Here is a 26,364-nt window from a genome sequence, read left to right as displayed (position 1 = left end):
GAGCGTTTCATACATTATTTAACCAGTACAGTTGTAAAATTTGCTCCTAACAGTGGACACACAAACATGCAATGCAACGTCGCATGGCAGAAAGCAGCGAGCTCGCACGATACATCGCAAGAACTTGCGAATTGATTCGTAAGTGATGTTTACCCGAACCACGTCGGTGAGACGTCTTTTCGCACGAATTCGCGTTGCGCTGAATTACACTTTTAAATAAGCAATCTGAATAATTGAATAAAAGCGAACTATGTTATTGGTAATATACAATTAGTCTCCTTATAATACATGAATGTATTACACATACTAATTATATGTCAAAAATATGCATTACTATTTTAAACATTCGAATATACCTATTTGTTGTTCCACGCAGTTTCATCCTCCTCACGTTAAAACGTTACTTATTCGGAGCAAGATGTATAGTGTAACGGAAAAATATTCTTCAAATTAAGTAATTTCTAATATTAACCTTCAAACTAAAACAAAAAGTATAGATACATAGTAAAAATCACTAAATACGCTTTTTATAAGATTTGTTCAATATACTTAATTATGGTCGTAGTTATAGTGATTTATATAACATACATATTATATGTATGTACATATGTGTGTATTCGTTATATGAATTTCACACCTTAGATGTACAACGCAAAGTTTGCACCCTCACTTTAAACTATAAGAGGGAGTTCTGACATAATCCTCGAAACGTGATTTCTGACAGCCTCAGACGTCAATTCTGTTCGGAACAATATTAGACTTTAAATTTGAAACAGGAAAGTTCAATTCAGCACTACAACACGTTACAATTTGTTAAAAAAGAAAAGGGAAGATCCCCTTTATAAGAACTGATGTCTTCTTAAGTACGCCAATATGGAATGGAATGGAATACTTTCATTCCCTTACGCTTTTTAAGAAGAAATTTGTTTCATTTTGATAATGTAATAATCATATATTATAATTGTTGACTTAATTTTAATAATTGTCGCTGAAAAAAGAAAGCAATTAATCTTCAATTTTGTCTTCGCTGACTTACTTGAAAGCAGAATAACATCTAATATTTTTATTACAATAAAGGTTATTTTTAGTGAAAAGTATTGCGATTAAAGTAGTCTACATTTTGTACTCGTATATGATAGGTTTTAGAAGATTCGTTGGACAAATTAGGTCGAAATAGACATTAATTAATAACATCTGATTCTACTTAGTCACAGTTTTATTGATATTTTTTGACAGTATTAAGACACTGCATAGTCTAGGTAGGTCCGGAATATGCTTCAAGTTGGAACGGTGAGACATTCTTAATCTCGTGGGATTGTACATATATGTTTAATAGAGTTATTGCTAAAGACGAAATGCCTTCAGATTTGCACACATTTATAGTCGTTCTTTTACTGTTCGTTTGTTTTTCTCTTCTGCCTTCCGAAAATAAATAATACAAAACAGTACATTCCATAAACATGCAGAAGCAATAAGCAACAAAGGGTGGTTGTGTCGGCGCAACGAACTTTGTACTCGAAATTAATTAATATAATAGGTGAATGTGATAGCTCCCCGACGGCCAAGTTACGGATTGTTGCGGCCTCTCTATTAAATTGATGGTCTGCACCCGAGCTGTGATGTTATTCCTCCGTAACTAATAAATGTCAGATTTCGCGTCGGACAATATTCCGAACGAGTCCTATTGAAACGAGGTGTAATAATAGTTTAGAAATGCATTTCATTGGTAAATTTGGACTTTTTAATGGTGTTATTACGGTACCTTAATGGTTGGCGGTGAATCTTAAATAAAAATTGTTAAATATAAAATAGTCCGTTTTAACTAACAACGTTGAACCGCAACACATCATTTCGATTAGTTATATGGTAAGGAGTACGAGCAGTAAATATCTACGCGCTGACGGAGTGTAAACATGTGAGCATTGTGGTTATTTGGAGAGGCAAGTTTTAAATTGTGACCTTGCAAAGGAAGTAAATAATGTGGAAAACTGGATATAAAGAAAAAAAAATCCTAGACATGGAAATTACAAATACATTATACACCATAGCATTAGATTAGCGTAATAATTTACGAAAATTAGTTGCCAATGAGTTGTGATATGGAGGTTTTTTTATGTACCTTCAGGGCAATGAACATCATGTCCTGGATTAAAAATTAAGGTTAATGAATACAAGTACAATTTTGTTTTCATGAAAAACAAACTGTGAGGCAAGAAAAAATTAAAGGAAAGAAGAAATTTGATAATGGTCTTAATGGTTTAATTAATAATTTCAACCAGCAACTATAAAAATGCAAAATATATAAACGTCCTACTGCATTTCGGTTGGGCAAATACAGCCAAGGGCTGTTCGAACAATTTATAGCCTAATCAACAGAATTTTATCCAAAGGTACATTTTAAATTTCAATAAATTTACTAAAAATATTGCTAGTTACTACTTCCAAGATTTTCTTTCCACCATTAACTAGACGATTCCTTTTTATATTATATAGATAGGTGGACGGGCTAATGGGCCAACTGATGGTAAGTGACCTCCACTGACTATAGACATTAGCGCTTTAAGAAATATTAACCATTCCTTACGTCACCAATGCGCCACAAACTTGGGAGCTAAGATGTGATGAGCGGGTATTGCGTCTACCCAGGCCTTGCACAAAATCACCATGTAAAAATTAGCTATATATATGATTTCTAATTTTTAAATACACATATAATCTTCTATAACGAAACGTAAGTAATTCTGCCCTACGTTTTCTCGGCTTTGATACAACTAAAGTTAGTTCTTATTTTTAATCTTGTTACTGAAAAATCCTAAAGAAAAGTTTCAGTTTGAATATTTGATAAATTTTAGTAGAAATTTATGGTAGTGATAATTATTGCCTGTCTTCCTAATTACGACTGATTTAAACGTGAATTGTTGAATACATGTGAAGAGGCAATTATCTTGAAACGAAGGTTGGTGAATTGAGCAATCAAACAGCTTTCAAAATGGCTTTCGAGTAACCGTCTCACTCAATCGATCGGTTGAACCACACACTGGCACTAATTCCAGCTTTCAGAACCATTTGCAAATGGAAATTAGGTAGCGAGAACTGGATATTTCTGTAATTGTCTTTGGTGGACGTGCAAATGTAAATTAATCATTGTGGTCTACAAGACATTATATTATTTTTAATAATAAATTAAATGAATCAAATTAATAAAAATGAGACACACAAACCAGCTAAATTCTTTTCAATGTCGTTTGTTTCATCGCCAAATCAGGTAAATCAGTGTAATTACATACAAAATAGTTAATATTTTATAATTAAAAGAGCATGTGTGTACGGATCGATTACCTACCATCAGATAACACTCGTTCCCAACCATGATGATTATTAAAACAATCCATTAGAGCTTTCATCTGCCTCCATTATCGACAACTCTGTAGACACGGAAGCAGAGGAGTGTTTTTTAACAACGATAAATTCTCGTTTCCCTCACAATTATTCTACTTCCAAACGACAAGGCTTATATTTCAATGCTACTTTTAAGTGCCGGTAGTTGTTGCCGTGTTGCATTTTGTTTCAGCACTCAACTGTTTTATTTCCTTTGTGACTGATGTTGAAAAATGCCCCGGGAAGTTTAGAGGGGTTTTTTTCTCAGGGAACATTAGGCACCGTTCAGTGTAGTCTAAAGGAACTATTTATTTAATGAATTGTATATTTTATTGATTTTCTCCAAATCCTAATTATGAAAGCAATAATCGAAAATCATATTGTTGTAAAACTATTTATAAGGTGTTACATTTGTGATATGAAGATGTATTGTAGCAAAAACTAAGGAATATTTCTCAGGGCATCTTGGACTCGTGTATCAAACTCGAGGCGTGCAGTCACGAGTGAAATTGTCATTAAGATCTAATTTGGAAACAGTTTATAAGCGGCATCGATAACGCAGTGAAAATTTAATAGCTTAAACATTGTTTATCGTGTATTTAATTTGTTAAATATAACTTTCTTTTTCTTACTGAAAAATAACGTTTCGCTGAAGCATTTCCCTAGAAATAAAACGACTCTAACAATTTTAAATAATGAAGTTAAATTTGTAAAAGTTGATTTGTCTGAAATTTAAATAGTGTTTAAATTGTGTGGGACAACTGTATTCTGAAGCAGGTAGCGTGTATCAACATGAATGATTTCACTGGGTGTCTCCATCCAAATCGGTCTTGAAGTTCAGATTTTTCCCATGTTAACGTCCGCTTCAACAGTGCGACGCCAAGATCGCTAAGAACTCCCTTGCTTCCTTTTTCTAGTGAACAGCCCAGGTCGATCGATGGTCCTGGACTGTTCAGAGCGTGTTCCATTCATAGCTCTTAAGCTGTGGTTCGATTGGTGTTTCGTTATTTCTTTTGCAGTGTTCTAATAGCTGGTCGTCAGTAATATTAACAGTCCAAAATATACCGAGAATTTGTCGAAATCGATATGTATCCGTAAATACTATTTCAACGTCTATTTCTTTTTCCGCATCTCCCGTATTTTAGGACGACCTGTAATAACTAAACAAATCCGCTGCAAATTGAGTTCGAACGAGCTATCGTGATTCTTCGGCTTATCCTACAAAAAAACTTACCGCTGTTTATTTTTACCTGATAATAGATTTTGGTTCTAAGCATTGCTGGTATCATCTAGACGCTACTTTCGATTATTACAAATGAGAACCTTGACCAATTTTAATAAATTAGAAGTCGTAAGATTTGTAGAAACTCGAATACTAATGAATCATTTTATCTGATATTTGATTCGAAAGGCACAACTCTCCAAAATAAGAATTGTTAAAATATTCATTTATAATTTCATTCCTACGTGACATTTATAAACATTTCTTTATAAATGTGTATAAATCATTCTCATATGTTACTTCTTTATCGATTTAATTATAATTATCACATAGATCAGATATGTAATAAATGGTTTCCCAGTTTTTGTGGCAACCTTTTGTCATAAACCACAAGTCATTAAACCAGAAGTAATGTTTTGGTACAGATTAATGACTCGTCCAACGATTTGACCCCTATTATCGACAGAAGCTTCCAATAATTACGAGGACTATCCGTTAACGAGATATCACAAGATCCGGGTATATTATAGATCGTAGATCGAAATGATGTATTTCTGGCACTTGATAAACATGTGACGTAATCGTTTCTGAGATTCAATCATACTTATTAATTATCCTTACCAATTTCAGTCAAATTTTTAATGAATCTTCGAAAGTTCAGTAACTTTCTATCGTCAACTATGCAAACATTACTCTTCCGCCAGGAGTGGTTACGACGATAGTTCAAAGCGTCTGAATAGAATCTGCAAACTTTAAATCAACAGTTACCCTTTCCCCTGTTGAGTTATTGAGGTCAATGTGATGTGCATTTAAGTAATGTATGCGAGCGACATTTATATAAAGTATAAGACAGTTTTCGTAACTATGTCTCCATAGATCCAAAGTTATTTATTACTAGCCGAACCCGCTGTTTTATACGCGCAAAATAAAACATTATAATACAATAACCTGATTGGTCAAAAATGCATAAAGAAACATTATTAAAGTTATCAAGAAGTTGAATTGTAATGAGTTTTATATTCCTTACTTAAGAAACGACTTTTCCCCTTTCACAGCCTTAAGGGATGATTTTTCTATGCCCTTCACTTAAAATATCTCCATAAAAAATATCATCAAAATCGGTTCTGCGGGTTAATCGTGAAGAGATATCAGACAGAATTACTTTCGCTTTTATAATATTAGTAGGGTTATAAATGATAAACGTGTTCGCCATCTCAATAATAAAACAACCTTAATTGACTTACAACGTATTTCAAATTGCTCAAATATTTCTTTCAGTAATTATGAATTGAAATGAAATCCTTTAACTACGTTGAATTAATATCTAATCATAATTTGTTTCAAATCGAATTGCTTTTTGGAGTTAACGATTTCGGATAATGTCGCAATTTATTTCAGAATTGATTGCTGTTCTCATCGTTTATGCTAATGGCTGTTCCCTTGCGTGTCGTCGGGGCATTAATTCGTTCTAAATAAACGCACCGATTTGCTTCTATTTGTTTTTCATTGAACTTGGACCTTGGTAGTACTTATTGCAAGCCAAGTTACCACCCACTCACCACATATTCTGACGCCAAACTGCAATTAGTATAATTGGGTTCCGGTTTAAATTGGTAGCGACGTAAAGAATGGTTAATATATCAAACAGTGCCAATGTCTATGAGCGATGGTGATCACTTACCATCAGGTAGTTACCACATTTGCCCATCCGTACGAAATTACATTCAGACGAAAACGTCTTAAAATACAATTTTTGTCACATCAATTATAACTAAGATACCCGAATTTCAGACGCATTAATATAAATGGTTGGGATGGAAAATGCTTTCTAGGCCATGGCTCCGTTAGCGAGGTTAGCCCGTTTCTATTTAAAGAACAAATAATAGAAAGAGGACGTATTCCTAACGACGGAATTAGTGCGACAGGTTATCACGTTGTATTGCCTTGGATGTATTTCGTTCCCATTTACTATAATAATAGCATTTATCCATAAGTTTGTGAACATGGAATAATGTTTTTGACGTAAAAATTGCTATATTCAACGTTTCCAACTTAAAGAGCATATTTTATTTAAAATTGACGGCTTTACCTATAAATTAGGGGCGTTTTTTTATTCTTCTTTCAAATGACAAATCTATGATGACAGATTTTATTACTGCAATCATATCAAAATGAAATTTTCCAAAAAAAAAAATCCCTGTTGACCCGTTCGAATTCGGCACGGGCAGTTAGTTAAATTATAATTTTCAACGTGTTTTTGGTGATAGCATATTGAGTAGATTAAGTATGTATATTGGTTGAATATCGAATAACCATTATAATAACGTCGTTTGATATTAAGCACAATGTATTGGCATTTGGTTGAAATTGATATTAAGATCTAAATTGGAAACGGTTTATACCCAAACGCGTCGAGAATTTAATGACTTTAACATTATTATTATAATTTACAATATATATTACGTTTAAGTAAAGTTAAACTCACGTTAATTGATTAATCAATCTTAATAATGGTAGAATGATTATGTGATAATCTTATCTGCAAATATTTATCCGTTGATCAACATTATTAGGGGTACATTTATTTAGGGCTGGTCTTCCATAATTTTTTGTGTAAATATCAAAGTAAAAAATACTTTATTCATATGAAGTAAATGTGAGAATGAGAATTGAATTACACGGTTAAATTGGTTTTAATTTATAAAAAAGTCACACAGTTTCAGAACGTTGATACTACGGAAAAGAACCGCCAAGAGATCATTTCTATCTCTAACCATTCAGGTACTTATTTCTGACGCATGTCATTCTTCACAGAGTCTATCCAGCTTTTTTTTGTTTGCTAGAAGATTAAGGAAAAGTGGTAACCACTTATCACCCCATTTGCCAGTCCATCTAATTATGACATAAAAAGTTTCCATCGTATTTTTGATACAGGTAGGCCACCTGATGGTAAGTTAGTAGCGCAACGGCGCTGTAAGAAATATTTAGCATTTCTTATATCGCCAATGCACCATGAACCTTGGGAACTAAGAGTTACGTCCCTTGCGCCCGTAGTTACACGGGCTCACTCACCCTTCAAACCAGAACACAACAATACTAATTATTGCTGTTTGGCGGTATAATAACTTATGACTGGGGATGGTACCTACCCAGACAGACTTGCACAAAGTCCTACTAAGTGACACGTGAAATGACTACACATTCAGGGTAAATGTCTGTAAAATTAATTTTTTTGCTTTCCCGTTTGCTGGTATTACCTCAGGGTATTTCTAAATTAGCAATGGCAGTTGTTTATAGTATTGTATTACCCTTAAGGGTAGCGGTTTACGGTACGTAAGAAGTTAATAGCTCGTTTAGGACAAGAATTAAAAATAAAGAAATTTTTCGTAAAATGTCGAAGCAAAATTATATTTCAAAGTTAATCTAAAAGTTCTTCAGACAATATTCTTGTTTATTCGTTGGCTTTTCTAATCTATTAATTAATTTTCAGTAAAAGTCAAATCTCGTTAGATATTTAGGTCTCAATTAAAATCTAATTAAAGTTCAATTCAAACATTTCAATTTCACTACGTAATGAGTCAACTCAAACTGAAATCGATTTTCTGCAGCGCTGGAAGCTGCTTATCGTTTAACAGTTCAATGCTTGGATGATTTGTTTAATAGCTGCAGCGCTTGACTTGCATTTATTGGCTCTACTCCAAGACGGTCTTCGCCAATTTCATTGGTGTCAAGTGTTAAAGACTTAGAATCATTTTCATCTATTTTAAGACGAAAGTTCAATAGCACTATCAATCTAGATGAGTATTGAGTTCGCTGAAGTTCATGAAATATGCATAACTTTTAAATCACAACTTGTTGAATTCGAATTTCTTAAAAGATTTATCTATAGGTTTCAATTCTTTCGTATAAATAAATTTATTTATAACATTATGGTTGTAATTTAGGTGTATCAATCATCATAATCTGCCTGTATTAGTCCACTGCTGGACATAGGCCTCCGCCAAGGCGCGCTACTGAGCCCGATCTTCGGCCTTTCTCATCGACTTCCTACCAGCCAGCTTCCTTTGTACCTTTATACCTTTCTTTGTGTCTAGAACTTTGTATTTAATAATAAGATGTAATTCTGGTGCGACATTTTAAGAAGATTTATATATAAAACAAATACCAAGATAATATAAAATATTAACTAAGCAAATTCCAAACAGCTATCATAAAAGGTGGGAAGCCGACATTTTCGCTGTCCATTCACAAAGGTTTGCCAAATGTCGAGTAATTCCAATGCTGATGCGATTAAATTCTTACAATAACAGAAACGTAGATGTTCGATGCCAATTCTGTGAAATTTTTGCATTGGCATTTTAAAATGTTATGAAACTAAATTAAAAAATGTAACAACATAAAAACTAAGTAAGGAAGGACTTTTGAGGATTTGGGACATATTACACCATTTTCCTGTGCGGATTCATGGACACATTTGGTGGAATTTCATTAGACATATTTAGTTTTCCCTTCAGAATCAGACATGAGATTAATTATAGACACGAATTTCAAAATTATAAGTTTTTAAATTATAAAGCCCGAGATTTAAGTTTTTTAACCACTTAAGCTATCTTAGCTATGAAACAGAACCTATGTAAAAATAAAGGAGATGAAAAGGCACATGGATAGACCCTTAACACGTATCAAAAGAATACTTAACTTATTTGGAATCAAATGAGCCAATTTACTAAAGTCATAACATTTATTTTTCTATTATTTCTTTGCACAAAACGTTTTTATCGTCCATAAGTCTTCGATAATTTTATAAATCTAGATAGACTGTCAAAGCTGAGAGCGCGTCGAATAAAATTGCTACTACAACTACTAAACTAGTGTGATATTTGGCGAGTGTCAAGCGTGGCTGTCGAGCACCTCAAGATATTAAAGTTGGGATTTTTTTTAGTTCTTTTGTAGTACAACACTATCTAGATATATAAAAATAATCGTAAAAGCGTTACTATAGGATTAAAAGTGTGTGATGAAAGAAATTTGAACGGGATAACAATGTTAAGTAATTTTAATTTTAAGCTAGTTTTTGCCTCTGTTTCCTATTCTGTGTAACCCTGAAAAAATGTATGAAAAATTTCATGATGATCAGTTCAGTAGTTTAGTCGTGAAAGCGTAACAAATAAACAAACTGACTTATGATTACAAATGATTATTGGAAACAAATGTTAATAGAGACCCAATTTAAATGCAGACGTCTAACAATTCAGCTACCCCGCATTGTTTCATTAATTCAAACCCACGAATTCTGAACGTATTATTCGATGATGTCACCGTCTCTGCTAAAGATATCGTATTATGGAATGAAAAGACCGCAAAGGTCTTCTATAAATAGTGAAAAATGTAAAAATAAAAGCGAGACAGACGGACAGACAGAGTTACTTTCACATTTCTAATATTAGTATATATATTAATTGGTTGTATATTGTCATTAAGAATCACACGTTATATTAAACACCAATGGATTCATTTATTTTATTTTTGTTATATTGCGTTGCATATATTTAAAGGTCTATATTTTAATTAAAAGAAAATACGAGCACTAGCATAATATTTGGGAATGGATGATATGTTAATTGTTTGTAATTTATATTGAAAACACAACGAGTTTAATATGTAATCGTAAAATAAAAATTGAATCATCAATTTAACAATTACGATATTTTCGTTTTTGTTCAAAATTATATTATTTTAATAATGGAATTTTATCAATGGTAATCTTATGTTCGGAATACGTTTATCATTATTTACTACATATATACATACATATATTTTATTTTTTAATACATAACACTTCATTTGACTGACACTCACGAGACTGAGAAGAACCATCAATTAATACAAGAGCAAAACTTATATCATTAAGTATTTTATTTTATCTTGACTATAAAAGAACTCCTCTAAACAAAGGCGAGCGTGACTCTGCGTAGTTTCAAAAGTCAATTTTATACTTGATTGACAATGCGGTCTATCGAAGTGCATAGCGAGTTTTTGTTGGATATAAATTCGAAGTGAAATTGGTTACTGGCATGCACTGCCAGTAAAACTTAACGGTATGCTTTACTATTTAATTCGTAAATTAAAAAGTACGTTTGTGTGTCTTTTTGTATTTGCGTTAAACTACGTTGCGTTTACTTGGTGGTAGGGCTTTGTGCAAGCCCGTCTGGGTAGGTACCACCCACTCATCAGATATTCTACCGCCAAACAGCAATACTCAGTATTGTTGTGTTCCGGTTTGAAGGGTTAGTGAGCCAGTGTAAGTAACTGCAGGCACAAGGGACATAACATCTTAGTTCCCAAGTTTGGTGGCGCATTGGTGACGTAAGGAATGGTTAATATTTCTTACAATGCCATTGTCTATGGGTGGTGGTGACTACTTACCATCAGGTGGCCCATTTGCTGGTCCACCTACCGATATCATAAAAAAAAACTATTGACAGAGCCCCGCTTTGATTTAACTTGGTGATAGATTTGTGCAAGCCCGTCTGGGTACCACTTCATCACCGCTTTAATTAGTAATATTGTGTTCCAGTTTGATGAGGTGAGACGGTGATGACTATCTATTAGTTATATCTACTAGCTTGTTTGTATGTTTCACATATAATTTCGTGTTTTCCCTTTGTCTAGGTTACATATTTGTGTGACATTTTTATTAACAAATTATATTAAAAATATGAGCCGAGATGGCCCAGTGGTTAGAACGCGTGCATCTTAACCGATGATTTCGGGTTCAAACCCAGGCAGGCACCACTGAATTTACATGTGCTTAATTTGTTTATAATTCATCTCGTGCTCGGCGGTGAAGGAAAACATCGTGAGGAAACCTGCATGTGTCTAATTTCAACGAAATTCTGCCACATGTGTATTCCACCAACCCGCATTGGAGCAGCGTGGTGGAATATGCTCCATACCTTCTCCTCAACGGGAGAGGAGGCCTTAGCCCAGCAGTGGGAAATTTACAGGCTGATTATGTTTATTATGTTTATTAAAAATATGACAAAGTGCAACAATTTAATAAGAAAATTGGTGCATTTGTGTTGTAAGGAATAGTTAATAGTTCATACTACGCCAATGTCGACGGACGGTGGTAAGCATTTACCATCAGGCGGTTCCTTTGCAAGTCTGCCTATTTTAAAGAACAGTCTCTGAACAATTAAAAATTTGCCAAGACAATTTGCTATATGAACGTACCGATACAAATTATGCAATATACATATTTTAATTCTTATAAACTTTATTACAAATTAATTGCCATAAAGTAGTTCGTGTTCGATTAACAGAAATCCCATAAAATATATATGTTTATGAAGCACGAATACAATCATTGAGCTTTCTACACGGACATGTGTGAAATTAAAACTGTACTGAGAGAACACCAATTAAACACGATAATAATTTAAGTACTTTACATCTAGATAAGAAACAAATTCATAGTTGAATGGATAAGTATTCTTACGTATTATATCGTGGTGGTTAGAACCGGTAATAACTTGTCACTATTTGGCGGTTACCTAAGATCTTCAGAAAATACGATACGTATTTTAACTCATTATTTCAACATACTATAAACATATTATAATTTAAAATACACAATTTTGGAGTATGGCACTGTTATGCAGGACGTTCCGGTGTTTTACCATTGTTTGGTCACTATAGTTAGATTTTTTGTCTTTAATAAATAATAATAAATAAATAAATATTGGACATCACATACATTACTCTGATTCCAATGTAAGTAGCTAAAGCACTTGTGTTATGGAAATCAGAAGTAACGACGGTACCACAAACACCCAGACCCAAGACTTTTTCTACATCGACTCGGCCGGGGATCGAACCCGGGACCTCGGAGTGGCGTACCCATGAAAACCGGTGTACACACTACTCGACCACGGAGGTCGTCAAAAGGTCGTCGTCTTTACTGTGTGAATTTGTAAACGGCTACACGTATGTACCATATACTGGCAACAATCGAATACATTGACTTCATATTCATTTCTTTTGATGCGTTATATAATTGTTAAAACTGAGCTCAGATTTTTTCGGTCGAAAGTAACATTGACCGGACATAGCTCTGCTCGTATCACAGATAGTTAAAACAATAACGAGGCAAGTAGTTATTTTTATGGCACAGTTCGACGATAGTGGGAACAGCCGTGCGGTCTGCCAACAGACCGCAGCTCGGTATCCTTAATTGAACGGTTTGTGTAGAGCATGGTACTCGTGTTCCAAGCACTATGAGTGCATGGCGATTCATACTGGATCGCTTTTGTATTAAAATTGTTGGTTGCGTTTTGCATTGATATCGTTATGAGGAATCTGTCAGTCTGTTATATTTATTGTAAGGTGTCAAAGGAGGCCAGCCAACGATCACGGACCTCTTTTCCTTACTAAAGATAGGAACAGCCGTTATTAAAGCTACTACAATTGTTATCTGCCAGTGTGATACACCGGTGTGATCTATAAACGTGTGTTGATAAAAAATAAGTGTGTTGTTGTTGTTGTTGTGTCGCTTAAATTCGGAATATTTTGATTAAGTATTCTTTTTAATTGATATTTTACTTCTGATCTTACAGTATACGACTATCTGTTAGTTGTATTGTTTGTATGTTTAATCGATAGTTTTGTATTGTCGCTTTCGCGTCGCTAATCATTATATTTATAAAATAATTTGAAAAAGTATTTGCGTAGCAGCAAATTGGCGCAATTGTGTTGTAAGGAATAGATAATATTTCTTACGCCGTCAATGTCTTAGGGCGGTAGTGACCACTTACCATCAGGTCGCTCATTTGCCTTAAAACTTGTCTATTACATAAAAAAAACCTTTAAATTGACATTGAACAAAAAATACAATATTTGTTTTGTCTATTCGATAGCCTATAATACTACAAACACCGTGGCTACATCTACGCGTTTAGAAAAAAATATGTAGGTATTGCTCATGAATAGAATTATCGAAATCGTGAACCATAGCATATAAACTGTATGCATAAATCACAGCCCCCATGATGTAGAGTGTAAAAACATTTCATTTATAATATTAACACCATACATGCAATGTTTTATTCTTTTGTTATACAAAATTATTCGATAAAACCTGCATGCTACTTATATGTACGTTCGACTGCCTCGTTGGTCTAGTGGCTAGATATAAGGGCACAGATCCCGAGGTTCTGGGTTCGAACCCCAGATCCATTAAAAAGTTTTTGAGTTGTTCTGTCGAACAATTCTCAGTAACAGCCCGGAGTCTGGCAGTACGCTCTCGTGGCTCGTACGTAAGCTGTTGTTCCTGCGGATGTAATAGGGTTATGAGAGTTAGGAAATAGTGAGTGCGCCTGAGTTTGTGCACACACTTGTGCACTACAATACATCCTGCGTAGATGTCAGGATGACATAATTATCATGTAACTTGTTTGTGCTAAACAAGAAACCTTCACGCAAAACCAACGACTACTATACAGACTTTAAACTTAATCGGATGTACGATCCCAGCACGTACCGAATATGAAACAAAAGAATTTAAAATTTATAAATCGTATGTAAATATTTCGTTTTTTCTTTATGTTTCAGGTAAGATATAGACAACAAATTAAATCATCAATGTCTTAAGGTAAAGTGTATGTAAGCAATTATATATATATTTTTAATTTTTATCCAACTTACGGTGATACGTCATTTTGATCTTTAAGTTTTAATTGTTAAAGTCAATATCCCGTATCGAGTATCACTTTGGATATTTCATGTTTTGCTTGTGATGAAGACGGTTATAATGACCACTTCAATTCAACATATTACTTTCTTATTGATTATCAAAATTCTACCACCGGTTTGGAAAGAAACACCTCAGACCCGAGATGAACCGGCGATAGAAACATAGCGGATTTTTTTTTGATTAAATATTTTTGTTTGCAATAATAAATTATTAATTTTTAAAACTGCGTTAAGAAATCAGTCGGCGAAAATCTAACCCATTTTGTAATTGTAATCAAAAAATAAATAAATAAATTGTAATCAAAAAATAATGTAATTAAATATTATGTTTAAATCAGCTTGCACATTTAAATTGCATCGGTATACCCACGAGTAAAAAATATAAAAAATCTTTTTTTTTGTATAGGTAAGGAAACCTGCACAGTTGTGCAACATACACGCTTCAGTTTACCTGTGCAGTTCAACTGAACAGGCAAACCTTTCCAGTACACCCTGCCGTGTATGAAGTAATAAAAAATATGTCATTCAATGCAGCAATTTAGATTTAAATGTTGTTTTACTAACTTGTAGTAACTTTTGTAGTAACTAGTTCTAGTATTTAAAACTTGAATATATTAAAAAATATTAACACAAATTGTAAACAAGAAAATAATTGCCTTAGAACTCGCAATAAAAGTGTTCGCAGTAAAGAATTAGGTTAAGCGGAGCTTAGCGAGCAAGAAACAAAACTAAAGAAATAAACGCACTAATGGAGTATTAGACCACTTAGCATTCACATTAAATATGTCAAATGCTTTTGTATTTTCACCCCTAAAACACGTACAATAGGAATCGATGTCGCTTGTCATATTAAAATCGATCGCAAATTATTGTTCGGTATTGTGTAAATCGTATAAATGCGAATAAAGATTCAATTAGCGTGATTGGAAAATCTTGAACATATTTATATTAAGGTATATTCTATAAGAACTAACTCGAAACTCGAACTCAGAACACGACCGTTAATTATTAAAAGTGGTACATCCCATATTTAAATATTGTAATAATTTAATTAGTATCAAAATTGATTCAATAAGCATCAAAATTGCGTTTTACCGTCAGTTTTCATTGAATAGCACTGCGAATTGTCAATAAAATCTTAGTTTGCATGGGTTATATTTTTTAAATACTAGTAATAAGTACCTTATTACGGAAATTCTAAGCCAAGCCCGTTTACCGTTGAACTGCTGAGCCTTAATCTGTAGTTATCTCGCTTGATTTCAGTGCAATTGATCATACTTTTATAGCTGATTTCGCTTCACGATCGTTTTAACGTAAACGCGTACGTGCAAAATTGTATGATTCCTTAAGAAATTATAAGTAGCTCTATTTGTATTGGTCTGGTGGCTTGTTTATACTAATAGATTCTGAGGACCCTGACTTGATGGGCCGCAGTTGACCAAATCTTGATCCTGCATCTCATCTGTCAGATCGGGACGGACGATGAGAGTGAGTGGAGCTGACGTGGTTCTAAGGAATATTGCATCCCCTATTCTCTGAAACTGCAGTAATAATTGGTTTATAATTTTGCAAGATGTCTAGGAAAATTAAAAAAAAAATCCCACCAAGTTTTACCGACCGAAACCCGAGCCTAGTCGGATGGAATGGGAAACCCGCCCCTGCCCGACCGGTTTCCCATGGGAATAGACTCTATGGCTGAAATTCAGTCAGGGGAACATTATTTTTAATTTCTGTACGTCACTGTGTATGGTTTGACTTATAAAATGTGCCGTGTTGTGGTCAGTCGCGCCATTACGTGACTTTGCTGTTTTCCGGACGTGATTTATAGCCGATATTTCAATATTTGCTATAATATTTTCCGATTTGACATTTTGACGTACATTAATGTAGCTCAATGTAGCAGGATAAAATTATTGAGTGAATGAAATTGAACGATTATATCCAGGTGTTCGTTCGTTTATCAGATCATTGAACGATTTTATTATTCATTTACAAATATTAAATACTACCTACTATGATAAATATACATAACATAAACATAATCAGCCTGTAAATTTCCCACTGCTGGGCTAAGGCCTCCTCTCCCGTTGAGGAGAAGGTATGGAGCATATTCCACCACGCTGCTCCAATGCGGGTTGGTGGATACACATGTGGCAGAATTTCGTTGAAATTAGACACATGCAGGTTTCCTCGCGATGTTTTCCTTCACCGCCGAGCACGAGATGAATTATAAACACAAATTAAGCACATGAAATTTCAGTGATGCTTGCCTGGATTTGAACCCGCAATCATCGGTTAAGATGCACACCTTCTAACTGCTGGGCCATCTCGGCTCTAGTAACATTAATCTTACCAGTTATTGATAAATTGTAGTGTGTGTGTGTTTTTAGTTGTCAAATTCATTATTTATTTTTATTTGAAGAGGTCTTCTCGACTGCCGCTTTAATTGTCTATTATTATTAATTAAAACACCCAGACATAACCAAATAACGTTTATTCGCGTTCTGTTTGGAGATAATTAAAATGGATTCGTTTGTCTTACACTAACGCTTCGACTGGTCGTCATGGAAAGCTTGTAGGAAGTTGAAGATACGGACACGATCGTAACAGTTAATGTATTGTTTTGGACATAAAATTTTATGAAAATGAAAGTAGTAACTGTATCAGCCGAGATGGTACAATGTTAAACAATACAAATAACTTAACCAATCCGATTACGGGTTCAAACGGGATTTTATCGTATAGGAAAACATCGCGAGTGATCTTGAACGTGTCTGATGACATTCTGACACATTCCACCGTATTAACCAATCCGCATTCAACCAGCTGGTTGAATGAGCTCCGACCTTTTGATGAGGATAAGAGGCATCAGGACCCTTACAGGCTGAGAATAAGCGGATGAAATTACAAACTATAAGTACACAAAAACAATATATTTGGTAGAATATAGTGCCTTACCTTCTCGAAAGGTACCTTAGGCCCGTTCATCATATATTCTAACGTCAAATAGCAATGCTTAATATTGTTGTGTTCCGGTTTGGTGAGTGTAGGTGGTAGGGTGAGTGGGCCAGTGTAACTATAGAATAACACGCGGGATATCACATCTCGTGACGCATTGGTGATATGATGAATGATTCATAAAGTACCAATGTCTATGGGCACATATAATTGTACCATTCCGCTTACCTAAATGATATAAAAAATCCGGCCAGGTGCATGCTGGACTCGTGCACGAAGGGTTCCGTAACATTAGCTATAAAAACGGCAAAAATATCATGTTGTATGAGAGCCCCCTTTAATATTGATTATATTCTGTTTGATAGTATTTTTTGTTTTACAATTTAATTTTGTAAAAATACATTATCTGTGAAAATTTCAACCTTCTTACTATCATGGTTCATGAACCTTCGACCACGCTGTATCTCATAAGATCGACGGATGGTCAGCGGAGTCTTATTAATAGGATCCCGTTTTACCCTTTAGGTATGGAACCCTAAAAAAAAGCACACTCCTCAATTTTTATCTTCTATCTATATAATCTTTCATTGAGTGATATGTGACGACACTTCTACTAATAATTATGGCTACTTGAATGAAGTATGTTTTGATTTGTATTAAAATATATAAGTATTACACTAAAAACCCTTTCCGACTTTGAAATAAGAATTATAATTATGTATTGAGTTAATAAAACGTATCCTGCACTCGATCACATCGCCACTTACCGGGTCTAATAGAAATCACCCAGAAATCCACTGAAATATACATTGTTTTTTATCAAAATCACTACAGCCGGATTAATTCAGTAAACATACACAAGTACAGAATAATTATTGTATACATATATATGTATATATCTATAAAGGTTGCCTATGCCTACTAATTAGACTGTATTTATAAAGGAAAAGGGCGAACCATCGTAATTCCAGAAGTAAATATCTAATAAGGTTGAAATGGGTTTCTTTCCTTCGGAATTAGCTTTTTATTGGCATATAAATATCGTGAGCCATCGTTACCCTTAATTCGTAATAAACACATTCCACTTTTCATCATGATTTGAATAACTTATCATAGCAAACAGACGGATAGGGAGATTTTTATTTATGTATAGTAATAGTCGTAAATATATTGATTACGAAACTTACTTTACTGTTAATATAATTATGTATGTATATCTGTGCCTACTATAAATACTATGTCACATAATTTTATTATCCAGTGTTGTAATAGATACTCAATTAAACAGACTTGATTCCTGCTGCGTCTAGTTATTTCACGCTTACCAATAAGGTACTATAATGTAAACACATATCTATACTAATGTTATAAATGCGAAAGTAACTCTTTATGTTACCTCTTCACGTTAAAACAGTTGAACTGATTTATTTGAAATTTGGTAAGGACTAACCAAACTCATGTAATAACCCTTGAGTAGGTAATATTGTGTGCTGATGGATAAGTGTTTAGATTTCGCGCGGTTACAAACGCAGGTTCGGTCAATCAATTTTAAATATACAAGTGCTATTATATTTAATTTTTTTTTTTAATGTCATTGCCATTATTGTAATATAATAAAGTTAAAATATATTTAATATTTGTAGTTTTATACTTAAATTAAATTATTTTGTTGGTTTCGATTAATGGGACAATATTTGAAATTCTACATAACGACAAAACCCTGTCCTAGAGAAGAAAGAGAGAATATTTGGATATTTAACTATGTAAGAATATAATACATTGAAATAAAAATTTAACCGCACTTAAGTAAAGCTCGGTGCGGGGTCTCGTTGATCAAAATAGGCTTGCACGACCCTCAATAAGCTATTTATGTTATTTTTATTATATTTAAAAATTCATTACCTTATGATGAAGAAAATATTTACTTGTATAATGATACCATCAAAATGAGTGTACATATTTACAAGATTTTATTTTAGTTTACCTGTTCATACGCTATCAATGGTCACATCTTGCAAATCAGTGGGACAGTGGTCGCACTTTGTTTGAAAATTCTGATGACAAGACAATTCAGAATACAAGTATTGTAATTTGTTTGAAGTTGCCGCAAACAATACAAGAACTGCATGCCGAGTTTCTCAATTATTTTTCTATTATTATTTTTATGGGTCGATTAAATAAAGATTAACGTTAAGATAAAATTGTGCAATGTTGTCTTTTGTCGTCTTTGTCTCATATAGATTAACAGAGAAACATATATTTTATACTGTATCATTTCAATACATATTTTAAATGCATGAAAGTTATTATTGAAGTTTAGTTTTAATTAAATAATATCCAGTATATCGCATTGCAATCAACAATAAACTGTATGATTTAAATATCAATAACACAATGTGTTTGCACGAAGTAATGTAATCTCAAACGTAAAGATTACAGGTAGTAACTAAATAATAATAACTGTAACTCACAAACCAAAGAATGTAAACTTATACAAATTGTATCGTAACTACTTGTCCCGCCATCTAGTGAACGATTTGTGAGTTATTTTGTTTTCAAGCGCCACCTATTAACCGTTTTACGATAGTTTAAGGTTATGGCCAGCTGACGCCATCTATGATGAGAGTTATGCAACTGTGTCGTAATGGTTTATTATGAACTAGTTCCAACGCTTTATTGTAGTTAGCGCTACTAGTGCGTAGTAATTTAAATAATAATTATTTTTCTTTAATTTAGTTGTCTTTATAACAAACACACATTATTTACTTTGTGTAAGCGTATTTGTTTTTCTTTACCATTTGAGGGTGAGTTTGAAGAGTTATATAGAATAATCAATAAAAATATTTTTAACGTATGTACTCAAAAATATTGCTAATAATAATAATCAATTTTTCGTTAATGAAGTGTAAAATTTCTTTCGAATTGTGAGGTGTTTACTCAGTAATTTTCTATTATCTTAAATTAATATAAAAAAAAATCGTGTATTAAATATTAATGTAATGTTTCTTTCATACCTATACACTCATAAAAATTTAATATTTTTAAATAATAATAAAAATAATTGCTCCGCCATGACAGTGAGAACACTGCCGTGACCAGGATTCGAACCTGGGTTACTACGGCCACAACGTAGGGTCCTAACCACTAGACGATCACGGCTATCGGAGCGATAGAAACACGACTGAAAATGTGGAGTGTATCACAACAGTATACTACATAAAATTCCTTTTTTTAAATTTTTCACTAGATATTATATAATTCTTATATAATATCGTGTTTTCTGTATATACGTATTATATTATCAAATTATTATTATTTTTTTAATTATAAATATATTTCAACTAATAATTTAATAAAATAAAAATTGTATGAAGTATCCCTGACTGAGGTAAAATGTATTTAATAAAATAAGTTCCAAAATGCACTTATGAATCGTCAATAACAAGATTTGTCTGCCTATATATAACATATACCATTATTTAGTTTCTAAGATTGTAATAAACTCAGAACATAATACCTACTGTTTTTCATTAATTTCAATTACGTATAAAATTATCCTGTTTGATGAAAATGTAAATCGACGAATACCTATCAATTTAACGTAACTTTCTATTATTTAGGTCTGTAACTTAGCAATACAAAAATGGTAATTTACGTTTATTATAGAAGAACCTTTGTCCCTGTAAGGACGCAAGCTTATCTTTGTAACTCGTGTTTATATTGTTTTCCTCGTTTGTAATTTATTGTTAAGTCGAATGGAGTCTCGAGCTCCGAGATTACAAATTACGAACAACTATTACCCCAGCTAATATACTGAACGATTTTATTTCGTTTACGCTTTACGATGACTGTAGTCAACGAAGGTTAGAAAACGGGTGTACCTAAACAATCATAATGTAGTGGGACAGAGGTCAAGACCAGGGTTGTTCCGAACCTCCGTAACCGTAACCGAAAGCGATAAAAAAATTATAGTACAATTTTGTTTTTCCATAGTGTTATATGTTATATAAGTACTTAAAGATAGTGGCTATTTGTGTTTCAAGGCTGTTATTTTTTTCCTTTGGTTATAGTTACCTTATACTAAATAATAGCCTAAGAATAAAGTGAAATTAGTGTCTTGTAATTTTTTTCTAAATACTGTAATATCCGTTACCGAAGTATCCGGAACCATCGGATAATCTGAAATAATTTCGTGTCCGTAACCGTATCTGAAACCGGTAAAATATTATTCATATATCCGAATCCATATCCAGATCCGAAATAACATATCCCTGGATAAGACGCTGGTCACGGCTTAATCGCTGAACATGCTTTCTTAGGTATGAGAGTGTAAACACTGACTAGACTAGACTAGTTTTAAAATCTGGACCGCCACTTGGAAATTTCATAGCAGAAAGATTAAATTAATTTAATCAAACAAAGCTTGACCTCAGTTAGCCAATAGACCAACGACGCAGTATTTCAAAGGTAATTTTTTATTAACATAAGAATTGATACCATTTAGTGCTTAAATATATACAAATATTAATTATAAATAGTTACTGTATAAATCTTGACCGCGTGGAATGGTTGCAGGGATGCTACCAGCATTTCAAAGTAATATATTATACCGACATAATATAAATACATACTTACTTTCTTTAATTCTTAATTGATCGTATATATAGTTTGATCGTATATATGTTGTTTGTTTGTTTCAATATTTCAATCAAGTTATCAAGGTTACGTAAGGCAACATTTTTAACCGATGTCAATTAACAAACATAACACGATGCTTATCTCACCAACACTCAACTAAAACAGTAGCTGCTGTAAATTATAGGATACATTATGATCGCAAATATATAATCGTAGCTTTATAATTCCTTGTTGAAATCGCTGTCACTCATTCGCGCAGGTGCGTTCCGTCCTTAAAACACATTCGTATAATCGTAACCAGGACATCATAATTCACCGTAACATCGTATTTAAAACCAGAACTATGTATACAACGTAAACCGGAGCAATCAAATGGTCGCTAACACGATACTCCTTACGCGATATAATGGTCTGTTCCGTGACACAACAAAGCAGTGTCCCCGTGGGCCCCAGTATTCGCGAATTGTCTCCGAGTGGACGGCTTACACGATACTCGTTCCATAACACACTTTAAGAACACTGTATGTGACAATTTAAGCGTTTTACTAACATATGTTTTTATGGGCCGATTAATTTAGATATAAGACAAGATTTAAAAATTAATATCGAAATACTAGCATAACATGCAAATGAGCGCCTAGAAAATGTAATTGTTACAGAAAAAGTCCGAGTGACCGCTCACCAACCATATAATCAGATCTTTTTTGTAGCATATGTACGCGGATGAGCAAATGGGCCACCGATGATAAGTGGTCACCACTGCCCATAAAAATTTGCGCCATAAGAAATATTAATCATTCATTATTTCACTAGTGCACCTCCACATCGGAAACTGAGATGTTTTGACCCTTGTGATCTTATGCCTGTAGTTACACGAGTAACATAATCTACATCTTTTGGGATAATATTGTTATATATATATATAAATGTTATATGAGTATTTATTTCTAAAGAAGAATAAGTAATTGTTACTGACACCAAATAGCATTTAACGTAATTTGATTACAAATTACTATTATTATTGTAATTAATCCAAAAAAAAGATATTAATAAAAAGGTTTTATTTATCAAATTTCAAATATTCATAGGTTTATGAAGTAATTTAATATCAAGTTTTTTTTTAAATTCGATGTTACATACCGGGTTACTCGGAAGGTAATCTAAGGGGGTATTCGCATGTTTATTTCACGGTTTAATCTAATTTCTCATTTTAAATGTGGGTTCATTATCATACGACCCCTTTTATATAGAATACTTTTATTATTGCGAATAATATGTATTCGTGTTTCTCTTTCATCTCGGATGACATACATGTACCATCTTGAAAGGTGGTCAATTGGACGTGTAAGTGCGGTGATTTGTAACGCTATTTGTGTGTTCATTTGTATTTTGTTTGTAAATAATATACAGAATATTATATGCAAACGATATTATGTACTTAGACTTCTCTGTGTGTCAATCACGTGAAAACTGCTGATGTGTAGGTATGAGACTATGAACAATCCACGCGGAATCGTCCGTAGATTATATCAATCAATCAAAATATACTTTATTCAAGTAGGCCTTTACAAGCACTTTTGAAATATTAAGTGAAGCTACCACAGGCAACAAACACAGTAGTTATTTTTTTCAATATTTTAAAATAAAAAGTCATCGAAGTTAGTTAAATACATCCTCCATATATCCATCATATGTATATAATACATCCTCCCTGGAAGTCGACAAATATTAGCTCCACGCTTTTTTTATCATGTATATAATCTTGTAATGAATAATATACCTTCTTTACCAATGTATTTTTTACAAGTGATTTGAATTTATGAAACGGCAAAGTTAAAAATATCTGCGGAAGTTTATTGTAGAAACGGATACCTTGCCGTTGATCCGTTGATACTTCTCCCTTTTTTAAATGAATGCTCAGCGAAGCGGTTGTGTTGTTACACAGTTTTGTTTCATTAACTTTTATGCACAATCTTCATCAGAATTAACTTAAATAATAGAATTATTGTTGTTTGAAAAAGTGCGTTAAATATCCTTGTTGTCAAAAATATTCCAATTGTACATAACTTACTAGCCAAGTTATCATTCGTGATATTCGATGAACAACACAAGATAACGCCTTACGAACAAAAACACAACTCAAATATGACACCGAATGACTATAACTACCATCAAATAGAGAAATATTATGTTAAACTATTCTACGGTTAAACAGCAGTTATTATTGTGGGGTACTGGTGTTATAATATAGCTTTGATTATTTTTTTGTCTGGTACAAATTATTACAAGTAATTGCGTCGCTTAAATGAAAAATTGTATCTATACTAATATTATAAAAGCGAAAGTAACTCTGTCTATCTGTTACAATTTCAAGGAAAAATCACTAAACCGAATTTGATTGAATTTGGTATAAAGTTAGCTTGAATATCTGAGCCCCAAGGTGTATAGATATATTTTGATACCCTACACTTGACGACCAACACTTGGCGATAACTAGTTTAAACTAAAATCCATACTTTTTCTCATTATTTCTATTTTACGTCCACATTGAAGTTTTTTTACATTGAACTTTTGTATTGTTTAGAAATAGAAAGCGAATTGGTATGTGAAAATATAAATATGTAGGTATTATATAAGCATGTTAACTTTATGTTCTATTGTACTGTATATAATATTTAAGCTGTCCATTCAAATTCGCATACAATTAACAAATAAAAAATCAACATTATGAAGTTTAGAATCCCATACTTCATGTTTAAATGATAATTACATAATTAGAAGAACATATTTTAGTAATGGGTTTAATAAACGCATTGAGTTTCCTCCGTTACGACTTAATTGTTTTTTTTTTTTTATAAATGTCATAAATATAACCGTCTTCTGGCTCTGATTTTATTAGTAACAAAACATATGTGGATTAAAATGTTAAAATTTTTATTATTTTCAATAAGGGACGTTACGTGATGGTTGAATTTAGTGCTCGTCTGAGTAAATAAGATGCGAAACAGTTGTATCTACGAGAAGATATAAAAAGAGGGACCACTAAGATATATATTGACGTGTTCGTGTGTGTGTTCAAATTGACAGAAGTAAAAAGAAACGCTTAAAGATAAAGCAGATTTAAAATTATCAATTGTCTTGATTGATGTTATAATGAGACTGAAAAGCTTATTAAGTAAATATTTTCAAGTTAATCTAACGCAAAAGGCACAACTTATTAAATGCCAAATAAAGCACAACCATGTGTGGTTGTTTTTGTGTAGCACTTCCAATTTTCCAAAATAAATTTAATACGGCATATATGAAATTTACATTACAATATGAACTGGAAATTTAACTTAACAAAAAAAGGAAGACAATATTATATGACGAGACAGTTCATACAAACGAACACGAATTTACGCATTTAATACGCGGTAACAATCAGAAGTTGCTAAGGAAACTAACCAGAGAACGTTCCCCTCGGCCGGTCACAATAGCCATACCGCGTAAAAATCCCTTATGCGTCAAACAACACATAACGCCTAAGGCCGTGTAAGCTCGAATTAGCATCAAGTTTTTGTTATCGGTAATCCTCATTGTGATTTCTCGTTCCTTATTAGCGTTATTTGATGTACAAAATTTAGTATTGTTGTCAGTGAATCAATATTACAATTTAAACTTGTTCAAAGAATTAAGAATTTGCCAAGGATATTACGACGTGATGTTATGACTTGTTTGTTAAATATTCTTTGAAGAAGCTTAAAATATTACACAAAATGTAATTTTTATTGATTGCTTTAGTGCACAAAGTGAATTGTATATATTGTAGACTTAATGCTACTGAATTCCGTGCCAGTTAAACTTAAGTTTTAAAAGAAATGAGCAAAAAGAGCAGATAGAACATATACAGTGAAAAAATAACAGATTCAGAATTTGTTTTGGCTAAAGGAGAAAATATTTATATATTGAATTTTTGATACATGAAGACATTATCATAACAGATGGTTCTATTCCTCGTTATAAAATATTTTAATATTAAAGTTAAAGTCGAAATTGTATTTTTAAGTAATATCTTGGTAAAATTATTGTTTCATACTTTAGTCCAATAATCCAAAAATATTTCATTAATATATATTTAAGGTGTTCCACGTGCAACAATTTTTGGTCCTTTTATATTTTTGGTATACCTATTACTCATAAATGACTGGTAAGTTTTGATTTACATTCCGAAACGTTAGGAATTTGTAACTGAAAGTAACTTTGATTTTAAAGAAATATATTTTTTTCGTTTGAATACAACATCGGTTTATTTAATTACAAACATTATCTCACTCGAGCTGTTACACGTGCCCGCTTCACATCATCACCATCGACAATATCCTTAACCTCATTAGAATCAACAAACATCCGAACACATTTATTCTTATATGTAA

The 26,364-nt window shown here is 32.8% G+C and overlaps 1 protein-coding gene, 1 long non-coding RNA gene and 1 other non-coding gene across 3 annotated transcripts in view; 1 reads left to right on the top strand and 2 right to left on the bottom strand.

The window, feature by feature from the left end:
* Positions 1–26,364, top strand: part of LOC113395714 (centaurin-gamma-1A) — a 231,151-nt gene that overhangs the window by 111,724 nt on the left and 93,063 nt on the right. The window lies entirely within an intron of this gene.
* Positions 1–26,364, bottom strand: part of LOC135193355 (uncharacterized) — an 85,342-nt gene that overhangs the window by 57,687 nt on the left and 1,291 nt on the right. The gene's annotated exons all lie outside the window — the stretch shown is intronic.
* On the bottom strand, positions 20,399–20,470 carry Trnah-gug (transfer RNA histidin (anticodon GUG)). Its single transcript has one exon. It is a non-coding gene; the product is annotated as a tRNA-His (tRNA).

The sequence above is a fragment of the Vanessa tameamea genome, chromosome 7 (genome assembly GCF_037043105.1).
Source record: "Vanessa tameamea isolate UH-Manoa-2023 chromosome 7, ilVanTame1 primary haplotype, whole genome shotgun sequence".
Lineage (NCBI taxonomy): Eukaryota > Metazoa > Arthropoda > Insecta > Lepidoptera > Nymphalidae > Vanessa > Vanessa tameamea.
Note: the sequence above shows the minus strand (reverse complement) of the source record. Positions and strands in the feature narration are given on the sequence as shown.